Here is a 14,164-nt window from a genome sequence, read left to right on the forward strand (position 1 = left end):
TTCTATAAGTTTTCTTGCCAATTTTGCTAGCCAGGTCGGCTCACCAAGTCATCTAACCATGTGGTCTTTGCCAAATCAAGAATTGAATCTTTAAGTCCACTCACAGCTCGTCAAGCTGGCTCACCAAGATGACTTACCATCTCGCCTCACCAGGTCACCTCTTCTTTAAGACCGCTCACCATGTCGGCTCCCCAAGTCACCTCACTGAGTCAACTATTTAGGTTGCCTCACCAAGTTGACCCCTTAAGTTCGCTCACCAAGTCAGCTCCCTAAGTCAGCTCACCAAGTCGAATCACCTAGTCATTTTACCACCTTACCCCAGCTGGTGTGCTCGCCAAGTCGCCCCGCTGAGTTGCTTCTCTAAGCCCACTCACCATGTCAGCTCACCAAGTTGTTTGTTCAAGTATGTTGCCAAGTCAACTCTTTAAGTTCGCTCACCATGTCAGCCCGCCCAAGTCGCCTCTTTAAGTTCGTTCACGAGGTCGGCCCGCCCAAGTCGCATCAGCGGGCTAACTCACCGAGTCACCTCATGAAGTTGACTCTTTAAGTGCGCTCACCAAGTCAGCTCACCAAGTCAACTCACCATCTCACCTTGATAAGTTGGCTTGCCGAGTTACCCCACCAAGTCATCGCCTCTTTAAGCCCGCTCACCGTGTCAGCTCGTCAGGTCGGCTCACCAAGTCAACTAATCAAGTAGGCCCACCAAGTCGCCTCAAGGATAGCTCCTCACCATGAGTTGCCTCACCATGTTGACTCAATGAGTCGCCTCACCATGTTGAATCTTTGAGCCCGCTTGCCAGGTCGCCTCACCAAGTCAACTCGAGTACATTGCCAAGTCGACTCTTTAAGTTCGCTCGCCAGGTCGACTCGCCAAGTCAGCTCACCATGTCATCTCAACGAACCAACTCGCTGAGTTGCCTCACCACATCGGCTCTCTAATACCACTCACCAAGTCGCCCCACCAACTCGCCCTGTTAGGCCCACTCTCAACAAGTGGACTCTTTAAGTCTGCTCATAAAGTCGAGCCACCAAGTACTCTCACCAAGTCGACTCTTTAAGTCCTTTCATCGAGTCACCCCACCAAGTACTCTCACCAAGTCAACTCTTTAGGTCCGTTCATAGAGTCACCCCACCAAGTTGACCCTTCAAGTGCGTTCATCAAGTCACCCCACCAAGTCGACTCTTTAAGTTCATTCATCAAATCACCCTGCCAGGTCAGCCCACAAATTACTCTCACCAAGTTGACTCTTTAAGTTCGTTCATCAAGTCACCCCGCCAGGTCAGCCCACCAAGTGGACTCTTTAAGTTCGTTCATGAAGTCACTCTGCCAAGTCAGCCCACCAGGTTGACTCTTTAAGTTTGTTCATCAAGTCACCCCGCCAGGTCAGCCCACCAACTACTCTCACCAAGTCGACTCTTTAAGTTTTCTCACCAAGTCACCCCACCAGGTCGGCCCACCAAGTACTCTCACCAGGTCGACTCTCTAGGTTTGTTCATCAGGGCACCCCACCGAGTACTCTCACCAAGTCGACTCTTTAAGTTCGTTCATCAAGTCGCCCCACCAGGTCGGCCCACCAAGTACTCTCACCAAGTCGACCCTTTAAGTTCGGTCATCAACTCACCCCGCCAGGTCGGCCCACCAAGTACTCTCACAAAGTCGACTCTTTAGGTTCGTTCATCAATTCACCCCACCCGCTCGGCCCACCAAGTTCTCTCACTAGGTCGACTCTTTAAGTTCATTCATCAAGTCACCCTGCCAGTTTGACCCACCAAGTACTCTCACAAAGTCGACTCTGTAAGTTCGTTCATCAAGTCAACCTGCCAGGTCAGCCCACCAAGTACTCTCACCAAGTCACCCCACTAGTTCGACCCACCAAGTCGACTCTTTAAGTACGTTCATCAAGTCACCCAGCCAAATCGGCCCACCAAGTCTACTCTTTAAGTCCGTTCATCAAGTCACGTGACCTGGTCAGCCCACCGAGTACTCTCACCAAGTTGACTCTTTAAGTTTGTTCATCAAGTCACCCGGCAAGGTCGGCCCGTCAAGTCACCAAGTACTCTCACCAAGTCGACTCTCTAAGTCCATTCATCAAGTCACCCCCCCTGGTTGGCCCACCAAGTCGAATCTTTAAGTTCGTTCATCAAGTCACCCCACCAAGTACTCTAACCAAGTCGATTCTTCAAGTGCGTTCATCAAGTCACCCGACCAACTACTCTCACCAAGTCGACTCTTTAACTATGTTCATCAAGTCACCCCACCAAGCACTCTCACCACGTCAACTCTTTAGGTCTGTTCATAAAGTCACCCCACCAAGTCGACCCTTCAAGTGCGTTCATCAAGTCACCCCACCAAGTACTCTCACCAATTTGACTCTTTAAGTCTCTTCATCAAGTCACCACACCAAGTACTCTCACCAAGTCAACTCTTTAGGACCGTTCATCAAGTCACCTCACCAAGTCGACCCTTGAAGTCCGTTCATCAAGTCACCCCACCAAGTACTCCACCAAGTCGACTCTTTAAGTCAGTTCGCGAAGTCACCCAACCAGGTTGGCCCACCAAGGACTCTCACCAAGTCGACTCTCTAAGTCTATTCATCAGGTCACCCCACCGAGTACTCTCACCAAGTCAACTCTTTAGGTCCGTTCATCAAGTCACCCCGCAAAGTCGACCCTCTAAGTTCGTTCATCGAGTCACCCCACCAAGTCGACTGTTTAAGTCCTTTCATCAAGTCACCCCACCAAGCCGACTCTTTAAGTCCGTTCATCAAGTCACCAGAACAACTACTCTCACCAAGTCAGCTCTATAAGCCCGTTCATCAAGTCAGCCCACCAAGTACTCCCACCAAGTCGACTCTTTAAGTCCTTTCATCAGTTCACCCCACCAAGTACTCTCACCAAGTCAACTCTTTAGGTCCTTTCATCAAGTCACCCTGCCAAGTTGACCCTTTAAGTCCGTTCATCAAGTTGCCCCATCGAGTTTCTTCTCTAAGCCCACTCACCATGTCAGCCCACCAAGTCGGTTGTTCAAGTACGTTGCCAAGTCAACTCTTTAAGTTCGCTCACCAGGTCAGCCCGCCCAAGTCACCTCTTTAAGTTCGTTCGCCAGGTCGGCCTGCCCAAGTCGCATCAGCGGGCTAACTCGTCGAGTAACCTCACAAAGTTGACTCTTTAAGTGCGCTCACCAAGTCAGCTCACCAAGTCGACTCACCATCTCGCCTCGATAAGTTGGCTTGCCGAGTTACCCCACCAAGTCGTCGCCTCTTTAAGCCCGCTCACCGTGTCAGCTCGTCAGGTTGGCTCACCAAGTTGACTAATCAAGTAGGCCCACCAAGTTGCCTCGAGGATAGCTCCTCACCATGAGTCGCCTCACCATGTTGACTCAATGAGGCGCCTCACCATGTTGACTCTTTGAGCCCGCTCGCCAGGTCGCCTCACCACGTCGACTCGAGTACGTTGCCAAGTCGACTCTTTAAGTTTGCTCGCCAGGTCGACTCGCCAAGTCAGCTCACCATGTCATCTCAATGAACCAACTCACCAAGTCGCCTCACCACGTCGGCTCTCTAATACCACTCGCCAAGTCGCCCCACCAAATGGCCCCATTAGGCCCACTCACCACATCGCCCCGTTAGGCCCACTCTCACCAAGTGGACTCTTTAAGTCTACTCATAAAGTCGAGCCACCAAGTACTCTCACCAAGTCGACTCTTTAAGTCCTTTCATCAAGTCACCCCACCAAGTACTCTCACCAAGTCAACTCTTTAGGTCCGTTCATAGAGTCACCCCACCAAGTCGACCCTTCAAGTGCGTTCATCAAGTCACCCCACCAAGTCGACTCTTTAAGTTCATTCATCAGGTCACCCCGCCAGGTCAGCCCACAAATTACTCTCACCAAGTCGACTCTTTAAGTTAGTTCATCAAGTCACCCCGCCAGCTTGGCCCACCAAGTGGACTCTTTAAGTTCGTTCATGAAGTCACTCTGCTAAGTCGGCCCACCAGGTTGACTCTTTAAGTTCGTTCATCAAGTCACCCTGCCAGGTCAGCCCACCAACTACTCTCACCAAGTCGACTCTTTAAGTTTGCTCACCAAGTCACCTTGCCAGGTCGGCCCACCAAGTACTCTCACCAGGTTGACTCTTTAGGTTTTTTCATCAGGGCACCCCACTGAGTACTCTCACCAAGTCGACTCTTTAAGTTCGTTCATCAAGTCACCCCACCAGGTTGATCCACCAAGTACTCTCACCAAGTCGACCCTTTAAGTTCGATCATCAACTCACCCCGCCAGGTCAGCCCACCAAGTACTCTCACAAAGTCGACTCTTTAGGTTCGTTCATCAATTCACCCCGCCAGCTCAGCCCACCAAGTTCTCTCACTAGGTTGACTCTTTAAATTCGTTCATCAAGTCACCTCGCCAGTTCGACCCAACAAGTACTCTCACAAAGTTGACTCTCTAAGTTTGTTCATCAAGTCACCCTTACAGGTTAGCCCACCAAGTACTCTCACCAAGTCACCCCGCTAGTTCGACCCACCAAGTCGACTCTTTAGGTTCGTTCATCAAGTCACCTGGCCAAGTCGGCCCACCAAGTTGACTCTTTAAGTCCGTTCATCAAGTCATGTGACCAGGTCAACCCACCGAGTACTCTCACCAAGTCGACTCTTTAAGTTTTTTCATCAAGTCACCTGGCCAGGTCGGCCCGCCAAGTCACCAAGTACTCTCACCAAGTTGACTCTCTAAGTCTGTTCATCAAGTCACCCTGCCTGGTCGGCCCACCAAGTCGAATCTTTAAGTCTGTTCATCAAGTCACCCCACCAAGTACTCTAACCAAGTTGATTCTTCAAGTGCGTTCATCAAGTCACCTAACCAACTACTCTCACCAAGTCGACTCTTTAACTATGTTCATCAAGTCACCCCACCAAGCACTCTCACCACATGAACTCTTTAGGTTCGTTCATAAAGTCACCCCACCAAGTCGACCCTTCAAGTGCGTTCATCAAGTCACCCCACCAAGTACTCTCACCAATTCGACTCTTTAAGTCTTTTCATCAAGTCACCACACCAAGTACTCTCACCAAGTCAACTCTTTAGGACCGTTCATCAAGTCATCTCGCCAAGTCGACCCTTGAAGTCCGTTCATCAATTCACCCCACCAAGTCGACTCTTTAAGTCAGTTCACAAAGTCACCCAACCAGGTCGGCCCACCAAGGACTCTCACCAAGTCGACTCTCTAAGTCTGTTCATCAGGTCACCCCACCGAGTACTCTCACCAAGTCAACTCTTTAGGTCCATTCATCAAGTCACCCCGCAAAGTCAACCCTCTAAGTTCGTTCATCGAGTCACCCCACCAAGTCGACTGTTTAAGTCCTTTCATCAAGTCACCCCGCCAAGCCGACTCTTTAAGTTGGTTCATCAAGTCACAAGAACAACTACTCTCACCAAGTCGACTCTATAAGTTCGTTCATCAAGTCAACCCACCAAGTACTCCCACCAAGTCGACTCTTTAAGTCCGTTAATCAGTTCACCCTGCCAAGTACTCTCACCAAGTCAACTCTTTAGGTCCGTTCATCAAGTCACCCCGCCAAGTCGACCCTTTAAGTCCGTTCATCAAGTCGCCCCGCCGAGTTGCTTCTCTAAGTCCACTCACCATGTCAGCTCACCAAGTCGGTTGTTCAAGTAAGTTTCCAAGTCAACTCTTTAAGTTCGCTCACCAAGTCAGCCCGCCCAAGTCGCCTCTTTAGGTTCGTTCGCCAGGTCAGCCCGCCCAAGTCGCATCAGCGGGCTAACTCGCTGAGTCACCTCACAAAGTTGACTCTTTAATTGTGCTCACCAAGTCAACCCTTAAAGTCCGTTCATCAAGTCACCCCACCAAGTACTCCCACCAAGTCGACTCTTTAAGTCAGTTCACGAAGTCACCCAACCAGGTCGGCCCACCAAGGACTCTCACCAAGTCGACTCTCTAGGTCTGTTCATCAGGTCACTCCACCGAGTACTCTCACCAAGTCAACTCTTTAGTTCTATTCATCAAGTCACCCCGCAAAGTCGACCCTCTAAGTTCGTTCATTGAGTCACCCCACCAAGTTGACTCTTTAAGTCCTTTCATCAAGTCACCCTGCCAAGCCGACTCTTTAAGTCTGTTCATCAAGTCACCAGAACAACTACTCTCACCAAGTCGACTCTATAAGTCTGTTCATCAAGTCACCCCGCCAAGTCGACCCTTTAAGTCTGTTCATCAAGTCGCCCCGCCAAGTACTCTCACCAAGTCAACCCTTTAAGTCCTTTCATCAAGTCACCCCACCAAGTTGACTATTCAAGTCCGTTCATCAAGTCACCAGAACAAGTAATCTAACCAAGTCGACTCTTTAAGTCCATCAATAAAGTCACCCCACCAGGTCGGCCCACAAAGTACTCCCACCAAGCTGACTCTTTATGTTCGTTCATCAGTTCACCCCACCAAGTACTCTCACTAAGTTGACTCTTTAAGTCTGCTCATCAAGTTGAGCCACAAGGTACTCTCACCAAGTCTTCTCTTTGAGTCCGTTCATCAAGTCACCCCACCAAGTACTCTAACCAAGTCGATTCTTTAAGTGCGTTCATCAAGTTGCCCTACCAAGTACTCTCACCAAGTCGACTCTTTAAGTCCTTTCATCGAGTCACCCCGCCAAGTACTCTCACCAAGTCAACTCTTTAGGTCTGTTCATAGAGTCACCCCACCAAGTCGACCCTTCAAGTGCATTCATCAAGTCACCCCGCCAGGTTGGCCCACCAAGTTGAATCTCTAAGTCCGTTCATCAAGTCACTGTCCTGATCTGGCCGAGCCATGCTGGCCAAGCCAATCTGGGCGAGCCATTCTGGCCGACCCGATCTGGGCGAGCCATTCTAGGCGAGCCATTCTCTATAATTGCAACCTATGTTTGCACAGTAGCAGAGTTTGCATGTTAGATTGGCCTTTTTTCTTTACAGTTCAAAGTACTCTCACCAATTCAGCAAGTCACCATGCTGGCTGAGCCGATCTGGCCGAGCCATGTTGGCCAAGCCGATCTGGGCGAGCTCCAAAAACGGTGTCGTGGATGGCTGTTTGGTCACATTTTTCATTGAATTGGATTTTTACAGGAGTTGTCCGCGCTATCATAGATTTCTAATGCAGAGCGAGCCTCGCACTAATAGCTTATATAGGAGAGGTTGTTTCCACGAGCCTCTCCCATGCCCCTTTCATTGATTCAACATTGGTGTCTAGGCAGATCAGATTGTTGGGTTTTCAAACGGTGTATGCTAATGTTGAATGAATGAAAGGGGCATGAAGCGATCTCAATGCTTTTCCTTGGCTCTCCTTTAGATCATGTTTTTCGATGACTCAATTTTGGAAAAGGTGAGGCAGCGGTTGCCGATCCATGGTGTGTGTTTTTGGTGGTTTTAAAACTTGATCTAAACGTGAGCCCTTGTCTAGCACTCTGGCGATGCTTGGTATAATGGCAATTTTCTATGGGTGCTCGGCGCTCTAGCAATTTTTCATGGTGTACTTATCACGGCTACATGGGAGCTTTAATATCAAAAGCTCTCGGTGAAAAATGGTGGCCGGGCCATGCTGGTCAACCTGATCTGGCTTAGCCATTTTCGTCGACCCGATCTGGCTCTCGTTTCTCACTCCATCGGCACAAATTCGAGAGTTGTTCGACAGTGGTTGTCGTTCCAATGTGTCATTGTGGTGATCTGGAGAGCGATGCTAAGTGCGGGAGCTTGTGTCTAGCATTTGGGGATGTTTGTGCAAGCGAGCAGGGGAGCTTCTCTTATCGGAACCTCTCCGTGGCCTTTGAATATAGACCCAGTGCCGATGATATCGATTGATACGAGCCTTGGATTATAAAATTGTTCAACTAACATTGGTTTTTGTGAGAGATGGGTACGAAAGCACTTCCCGATCGATACGCAGGAGTTCCCTAAGATCGCCTCTGTGCCAACTCGATCGGCATAACAAAGTAGGCCCACCAAGTCACCTCGCCAAGTCAGCTCACCATGTCATCTCAACGAACCAACTCGCCAAGTCGCCTCACCACATCGACTCTCTAATACCACTTGCCAAGTCGCCCCACCAACTCGCCCCGTTAGGCCCACTCACCACATTGCCCCGTTAGGCCCACTCTCACCAAGTGGACTCTTTAAGTTTTCTCATAAAGTCGAGCCACCAAGTACTCTCACCAAGTCGACTCTTTAAGTCCTTTCATCGAGTCACCCCACCAAGTACTCTCACCAAGTCAACTCTTTAGGTCTGTTCATAGAGTCACCCCACCAAGTTGACCATTCACGTGCTTTCATCAAGTCACCCCACCAAGTCGACTCTTTAAGTTCATTCATCAAGTCACCCTGCCAGGTTAGCCCACAAATTACTCTCACCAAGTCGACTCTTTAAGTTCGTTCATCAAGTCACCCCGCGAGGTCGGCCCACCAAGTGGACTCTTTAAGTTCATTCATGAAGTCACTCTGCCAAGTCAGCCCACCAGGTCGACTCTTTAAGTTCGTTCATCAAGTCACCCCGCCAGGTCAGCCCACCAACTACTCTCACCAAGTCGACTCTTTAAGTTTGCTCACCAAGTCACCCCGCCAGGTCGGCCCACCAAGTACTCTCACCAGGTCGACTCTTTAGGTTTGTTCATCAGGGCACCCCACCGAGTACTCTCACCAAGTTGACTCTTTAAGTTCGTTCATAGGGTCACCCCGCCAAGTCGGCCCACCAAGTACTCTCACCAAGTCGACCCTTTAAGTTCGATCATCAACTCACCCTGCCAGGTTGGCCCACCAAGTACTCTCACAAAGTCGACTCTTTAGGTTTGTTCATCAATTCACCCGGCCAGCTCGGCCCACCAAGTTCTCTCACCAAGTCGACTCTTTAAGTTCGTTCATCAAGTCACCCCGCTAGTTTGACCCACCAAGTACTCTCACAAAGTCAACTCTCTAAGTTCGTTCATCAAGTCACCTTGCCAGGTCAGCCCACCAAGTACTCTCACCAAGTCACCTCGCTAGTTTGACCCACCAAGTCGACTCTTTAAGTTCGTTCATCAAGTCACCTGGCCAAGTCGGCCCACCAAGTTGACTCTTTAAGTCTGTTCATCAAGTCACGTGACCTGGTCAGCCCACCGAGTACTCTCACCAAGTCGACTCTTTAAGTTTGTTCATCAAGTCACCCGGCCAGGTCGGCCTGCCAAGTCACCAAGTACTCTCACCAAGTTGACTCTCTAAGTCCATTCATCAAGTCACCCTGCCTGGTCGGCCCACCAAGTCGAATCTTTAAGTCCGTTCATCAAGTCACCCCACCAAGTACTCTAACCAAGTTGATTCTTCAAGTGCGTTCATCAAGTCACCTAACCAACTACTCTCACCAAGTCGACTCTTTAACTATGTTCATCAAGTCACCCTACCAAGCACTCTCACCACGTCAACTCTTTAGGTCCGTTCATAAAGTCACCCCACCAAGTCGACCCTTCAAGTGCGTTCATCAAGTCACCCCACCAAGTACTCTCACCAATTTGACTCTTTAAGTCTTTTCATCAAGTCACCACACCAAGTACTCTCACCAAGTAAACTCTTTAGGACTGTTCATCAAGTCACCTTGCCAAGTCAACCCTTGAAGTCCATTCATCAAGTCACCCCACCAAGTACTCCCACCAAGTCGACTCTTTAAGTCAGTTCATGAAGTCACCCAACTAGGTCGGCCCACCAAGGACTCTCACCAAGTCGACTCTCTAAGTCTATTCATCAGGTCACCCCACCGAGTACTCTCACCAAGTCAACTCTTTAGGTCCGTTCATCAAGTCACCCCGCAAAGTCAACCCTCTAAGTTCGTTCATCGAGTCACCCGACCAAGTCGACTGTTTAAGTCCTTTCATCAAGTCACCCCACTAAGCCGACTCTTTAAGTCCGTTCATCAAGTCACCAGAACAACTACTCTCACCAAGTCGACTCTATAAGTCCGTTCATCAAGTCGGCCCACCAAGTACTCCCACCAAGTTGACTCTTTAAGTCCGTTCATCAGTTCACCCTGCCAAGTACTCTCACCAAGTCAACTCTTTAGGTCCATTCATCAAGTCACCCTGCCAATTCGACCCTTTAAGTCCGTTCATCAAGTCGCCTCGTCGAGTTGCTTCTCTAAGCCCACTCACCATGTCAGCTCACCAAGTCGATTGTTCAAGTACGTTGCCAAGTCAACTCTTTAAGTTCGCTCACCAGGTCAGCCCACCCAAGTTGCCTCTTTAAGTTTGTTCACCAGGTCGGCCCGCCCAAGTTGCATCAGCGGGCTAACTCACCGAGTCACCTCACGAAGTTGACTCTTTAAGTGCACTCACCAAGTCAGCTCACCAAGTTGACTCACCATCTTGCCTCGATAAGTTGGCTTGCCTAGTTACCCCACCAAGTCGTTGCCTCTTTAAGCCCGCTCACCGTGTCAGCTCGTTAGGTTAGCTCACCAAGTCGACTAATCAAGTAGGCCCACCAAGTCACCTCGAGGATAGCTCCTCACCATGAGTCGCCTCACCATGTTGACTCAATGAGTCGCCTCACCATTTTGACTCTTTGAGCCCGCTCGCCAGGTTGCCTCACCAAGTCGACTCGAGTACATTGCCAAGTCGACTCTTTAAGTTTTCTCGCTAGGTCGACTCGCCAAGTCAGCTCACCATGTCATCTCAACGAACCAACTCGCTGAGTCACCTCACCACGTCGGCTCTCTAATACCACTCGCCAAGTCGCCCCACCAACTCGCCCTGTTAGGCCCACTCACCACATCACCCCGTTAGGCCCACTCTAACCAAGTGGACTCTTTAAGTCTGCTCATAAAGTCGAGCCACCAAGTACTCTCACCAAGTCGACTCTTTAAGTCCTTTCATCGAGTCACTTCACCAAGTACTCTCACCAAGTCAACTCTTTAGGTCTGTTCATAGAGTCACCCCACCAAGTCGACCCTTCAAGTGCGTTCATCAAGTCACCCCACCAAGTTGACTCTTTAAGTTCATTCGCCAAGTCACCCGGCCAGGTCAGCCCACAAATTACTCTCACCAAGTCGACTCTTTAAGTTCGTTCATCAAGTCACCCTGCCAGGTCGGCCCACCAAGTGGACTCTTTAAGTTCGTTCATGAAGTCACTCTGCCAAGTCGGCCCACCAGGTTGACTCTTTAAGTTAGTTCATCAAGTCACCCCACCAGGTCAGCCCACCAACTACTCTCACCAAGTCGACTCTTTAAGTTTGCTCACCAAGTCACCCCGCTAGGTCGGCCCACCAAGTACTCTCACTAGGTCGACTCTTTAGGTTTGTTCATCAGGGCACCTCACCGAGTACTCTCACCAAGTCGACTCTTTAAATTTGTTCATCAAGTCGCCTCGCCAGGTCGGCCCACCAAGTACTCTCACCAAGGCGACCCTTTAAGTTAGGTCATCAACTCACCCCGCCAGGTCGGCCCACCAAGTACTCTCACAAAGTCGACTCTTTAGGTTCGTTCATCAATTCACCCCACCTGCTCGGCCCACCAAGTTCTCTCACCAGGTCAACTCTTTAAGTTCGTTCATCAAGTCACCCCGCCAGTTCGACCCACCAAGTACTCTCACAAAGTTGACTCTCTAAGTTCTATCATCAAGTCACCCTGCCAAGTCAGCCCACCAAGTACTCTCACCAAGTCACCCCACTAGTTTGACCCACCAAGTCAACTCTTTAAGTTGGTTCATCAAGTCACCCAGCTAAGTCGGCCCACCAATTTGACTCTTTAAGTCTGTTCATCAAGTCACGTGACTAGGTCAGCCCACCAAGTACTCTCACCAAGTCGACTCTTTAAGTTTGTTCATCAAGTCACCCGCCCAGGTCGGCCCGCCAAGTCACCAAGTACTCTCACCAAGTTGACTCTCTAAGTTCGTTCATCAAGTCACCCCGCCAGGTCGGCCCACCAAGTCGAATCTTTAAGTCCGTTCATCAAGTCACCCCACCAAGTACTCTAACCAAGTCGATTCTTCAAGTGCATTCATCAAGTCACCCGACCAACTACTCTCACCAAGTCGACTCTTTAACTATGTTCATCAAGTCACCCCACCAAGCACTCTCACCACGTCAACTCTTTAGGTCCGTTCATAAAGTCACCCCACCAAGTCGACCCTTCAAGTGCGTTCATCAAGTCACCCCACCAAGTACTCTCACCAATTCGACTCTTTAAGTCTTTTCATCAAGTCACCACACCAAGTACTCTCACCAAGTCAACTCTTTAGGACCGTTCATCAAGTCACCTTGCCATGTTGACCCTTGAAGTCCATTCATGAAGTCACCCCACCAAGTACTCCCACCAAGTCGACTCTTTAAGTCAGTTCACAAAGTCACCCAACCAGGTCAGCCCACCAAGGACTCTCACCAAGTCGACTCTCTAAGTCTGTTCATCAGGTCACCCCACCGAGTACTCTCACCAAGTCAACTCTTTAGGTCTGTTCATCAAGTCACCCCGCAAAGTTGACCCTCTAAGTTCGTTCATCGAGTCACCTGACCAAGTCAACTCTTTAAGTTCTTTCATCAAGTCACCCCGCCAAGCTGACTCTTTAAGTTCGTTCATCAAGTCACCAGAACAACTACTCTCACCAAGTCGACTCTATAAGTTTGTTCATCAAGTTGGCCCACCAAGTACTCCCACCAAGTCGACTCTTTAAGTCCGTTCATCAGTTCACCCTGCCAAGTAATCTCACCAAGTCAACTCTTTAGGTCTTTTCATCAGGTCACCCTGCCAAGTTGACCCTTTAAGTCCGTTCATCAAGTCGCCCCGCCGAGTTGCTTCTCTAAGCCCACTCACCATGTCAGCTCACCAAGTCGATTGTTCAAGTACGTTGCCAAGTAAACTCTTTAAGTTCGCTCACTAGGTCAGCCCGCCCAAGTTGCCTCTTTAAGTTCATTTGCCAAGTCGGCCCGCCCAAGTCGCATCAGCGGGCTAACTCACTGAGTCACCTCACGAAGTTGACTCTTTAAGTGCACTCACCAAGTCGACCCTTGAAGTCCGTTCATCAAGTCACCCCACCAAGTACTCCCACCAAGTCGACTCTTTAAGTCAGTTCACGAATTCACCCAACCAGGTCGGCCCACCAAGGACTCTCACCAAGTCGACTCTCTAAGGCTGTTCATCAGGTCACCCCACCGAGTACTCTCACCAAGTCAACTCTTTAGGTCCGTTCATCAAGTCACCCTGCAAAGTCGACCCTCTAAGTTCATTCATCGAGTCACCCCACCAAGTCGACTCTTTAAGTCCTTTCATCAAGTCACCCCGCCAAGCCGACTCTTTAAGTCCGTTCATCAAGTCACTAGAACAACTACTCTCACCAAGTTGACTCTATAAGTCCGTTCATCAAGTCGGCCCACCAAGTACTCCCACCAAGTCGACTCTTTAAGTGCGTTCATCAGTTCACCCTACCAAGTAGTCTCACCAAGTCAACTCTTTAGGTCCGTTCATCAAGTCACCCCACCAAGTCGACCCTTTAAGTCCGTTCATCAAGTCGCCCTGCCAAGTACTCTCACCAAGTCGACCCTTTAAGTCCTTTCATCAAGTAACCCCACCAAGTCGAATCTTCAAGTCCGTTCATCAAGTCACCAGAACAAGTAATCTAACCAAGTCGACTCTTTAAGTCTGTCCATAAAGTCACCCCACCAGGTTAGCCCACCAAGTACTCCCACCAAGCCGACTCTTTATGTTCATTCATCAGTTAACCCCACCAAGTACTCTCACCAAGTCGACTCTTTAAGTCTGCTCATCAAGTCGAGCCACTAGGTACTCTCACCAAGTCTTCTGTTTGAGTCCGTTCATCAAGTCGCCCCACCAAGTAATCTAACCAAGTCGATTCTTCAAGTGTGTTCATCAAGTCGCCCCACCAAGTACTCTCACCAAGTCAACTCTTTAAGTCCTTTCATCGAGTCACTCCGCCAAGTACTCTCACCAAGTCAACTCTTTAGGTCCGTTCATAGAGTCACCCCACCAAGTCAACCCTTCAAGTGCGTTCATCAAGTCACCCTGCCAGGTCGGCCCACCAAGTCGAATCTCTAAGTCCGTTCATCAAGTCACCGTCCCAATCTAGCCGAGCTGTTCTGGCTGAGCCATGCTGGCCGAGCCGATCTGGGTGAGCCATTCAGGCCGAGCCAATCTGGGTGACCCATTCTGGGCAAGCCAATCTG

Source organism: Cupressus sempervirens, chromosome 7 (genome assembly GCF_028749045.1).
Source record: "Cupressus sempervirens isolate cs-2001-9-10 chromosome 7, ASM2874904v1, whole genome shotgun sequence".
Taxonomy (NCBI): domain Eukaryota; kingdom Viridiplantae; phylum Streptophyta; class Pinopsida; order Cupressales; family Cupressaceae; genus Cupressus; species Cupressus sempervirens.